The sequence below is a fragment of the Castor canadensis genome, chromosome 5 (assembly GCF_047511655.1).
Source record: "Castor canadensis chromosome 5, mCasCan1.hap1v2, whole genome shotgun sequence".
In the NCBI taxonomy this organism is placed as follows: domain Eukaryota; kingdom Metazoa; phylum Chordata; class Mammalia; order Rodentia; family Castoridae; genus Castor; species Castor canadensis.
Genome location: NC_133390.1, coordinates 167,255,248 through 167,258,429, shown reverse-complemented (window position 1 = coordinate 167,258,429; position 3,182 = coordinate 167,255,248).

Genomic DNA, 3,182 nt, shown 5'->3' with positions numbered 1-3,182 from the left:
TGTGCTTGCAGCTTTCTCAGTTGTAATTCTCCATTAGCACATCACTGAAGGCGTTGATGTGGTAATGAGGTACTGCTGAGGGGAAGCCCTCCATCATGTTATCATATGTTTCTTTTGGGGTGGTGGAGGATAGTTTTTATTAGGCCAGAGTTACTGGGCTGTCACCTTCAAAAATAATTTCATAGCCTTTCTTCTCCTCCCCTGTGTGAGACAGAAAGCTAAAGGAGGCCCTAGTTGTCTAATTACTTTTTCCCCTAGGCCAGATAAGGCTCCAGTGAAGTAGTGTCCTTTGAGGGGAGGCCTCTGCCATAGAGAACAGAGGGCTTCTGGGCTCAATTCCAGATGGTTTCATTTCCCCTCCTTTTGTCCAAAGTGTGATGGGATTTCCTTCAGATATTTCCTATGAAAAACTGGTGGAACACAGTGTGGTGGGGTGCCCCATGAATGCATCCCTGAATATTCTTTTTTAGGCAGTACTAGAGTTCAAACTCAGGGTCTTGTGCTGCCTACCACTTGAGCCATGCTCCCAACCCTTTTTGCTTTAGTTGTTTTTCAGATAGGATCTTGACCTTTTTGCCAGGGCCAGCCTTAGACCATAATACTCCTACCTCTGCCTCCAGTGTAGCTGGGATTACAGGTATGAACCACCATGCCTAGCTTTTTTTTGTTGAGATGTGATATTGCTAACTTTTTTTTGCCTGGGCAAAACTCAAATCCCACAATCTTCCTATCTCTACTTCTCAAGCAGCTGGGATTACAGGAGTGAACCACTGTGCCCAGCCTGGGCCACTGGATTTTTTAAACTAGCAAGCTAGGCCACACTTGGCCTCTCACATTTGGTAAATAGTGTTAAAATGTTCCAAGTTACCGTGTCTAGCAAATTCTGCCCCTGTAATCTGTAGTTCTGTATATTCTCCTGTCTCTCTGACTTTTAGGGCAGCTGTTTGCCCTATAACCTCATTTTGCTGAGAGATCTGAGAAGAGTTGTTGATTTTCAGGTGTTTTCTTGTGATGAAGATGATGTGATGGCTTCCAAGTTCTTCATGTGTTGGAGCAGAAACTGGAAGTCACAGGAAGTTTTCAGCAGTCTAGGGCAGAAGAATAATAATAAAAAGGACAACATATTGTTTAAAGCTAAAGATTGGATTTTATAACAGTCGTTCCCAACTCATGGTGGGACTGAAAGTTCCTCGACACCAGGAGTGGTGTTAGTGTCTGGCCCTGTGCTTGGTACATGATATTTGAGCTTCCAAATAAATGAAGTCAAGGAAAGACCTCCTCTGGGAAACTAATTATCAACCCCCAAGATTCCAACATTACCCCCCATCTCCCGAGGGAAAGGATCTAGTGATATTAGAAGGGTTTGGGAGGGGCAGGAATTGAGCCCACCAGAAAGGAAGCTTCAACCAAAGGCCTGAAACAGTTCAGCTGCTTTCTGTCCACCCTGCAGGGCGGATGGACAGCAGGCTCAGGCTTCTGAGGGCAGGCTGCCTGGTGCTTCAAAAACGTTGCATTTACATATGTGCCACAGCCAAGGGACAACTTGGCATTAATAATAATAATATTCTATTTTTAAAAATCTGATTACTATTTTTCATAGATTCTAAGATATGATATTCTGCTATCTGAAATCATGATGTATTTTACCATCAGTGCTAACTGGCAGCATTCTCCTTCCTACCCACAGCCTTAGAAATTATATATATATATTTTTTTACAAAAACAATTATTTAAAAAATCTTTTAAAAATCATGACTATTTTAAAGTAAGAAATAGAGTAAATTCTTAGTTTTATCAAAGTATCACACATACTTTTAAAGTCTAAGTAGTTTTGTTTTCATCCCTTTGATAAGCTGTCCCTGGGGACAATTATTTTCAGTTCATTTAGCTGTTATTTCTGCTACTTTGCCTCCATATTTCTAAATAACATGAGTAAACAACTATTTCTTTTTTTAAAAAAAGAAAAAGTCAAACATCTTCTAAGGTCTCAACTTTGGATAAATTTTTCTTGATTTCTGGTGTATTTTGCTCACAACCAGCACCCTTTACACGTCTACCCCTGTACCATTCTCCCAATTTGTCTGTATATTTTCATACTTTGAATTCCTCCACTCCCAAGTTAACAATTTGCTCTTAAAACTCGAGTTTTATTCTTTTCTTTTTGTTGAGACAGGGTCTCACTATGGAGCCCAGGCTAGCCTCCAACTCGCAGACTTCCTTCCTCAGCCTCCCACATGTAGGGATTCTAAGCTTGTGCTACCACACCAGGCTGGATTTTTATTTTTATTAAAGCAAACCACATGGTTAATATATATGTTAAAAGTCCCTTGTGTCCTCCCATATCGCACTTCTCTGAGCCATCATTTTCTGCTATTTATCCCAAAATTATAATCTTAACCTGCAGTTTCTGATTTTTATACTTTTAGCAGTATCTATTGAGTAGCCTTTCTAAAATATAATCACTACATCTTTTTCACAAATACTCCACACAGAATCTCTTCAATTTCTCAGCTAAATGTCCACTTTTATCCCCCTCCAAGTACATCCTTTGAAAATAATTATGTGATCATTTTAGTCAAGTCCATATTCCCTTTTGGGGGAGGGAGTATTGGGATTTGAACTAAGGGCTTCATGCTTGCTAGACAGGTGCTCTACCTCTTGAGCTGCCCCTCCAGCCCTGAACTCCATATTCTGTGTTTACATTTTTTTGGCAGTACTGAGATTTGAACTCAGGGCCTTGTGTTTGCTGGGCACATGCTCTTCCACTTGAGTCACTCTCTCAGCTTTGTGCTTATCCTTTTTTTGTGATCATGCAAATGCTATTGACAACCTTGCCTATCTGTATTCCATGGTAGCTTTCTCTTTACTGTACAACTTTTTATTTTCTTAAAGACGAAATTTTTGTTTCTTTGCTCTGTTTTCCAATTATCCCATAGTGTATTAGTTTCCTATTGCTGCTGTAACAAGTTACTACAAATTTAGTGACTTAAAACAATGCTCTCTCTCTCTCTAGACCTCTCTCTATCTTTAACTCTATCTCTCTCTCTCATTCTTTGGCAGTGCTAGGAATTGAATGCAGAGCTTTGTGCATGCTAGACAAATACTCTACTTCTGAGCTATATCCCCCAGCTCACAGTTCCATAGGTGAGACAATACAGTGTGAGTCAGCTGGATCGTGTGCT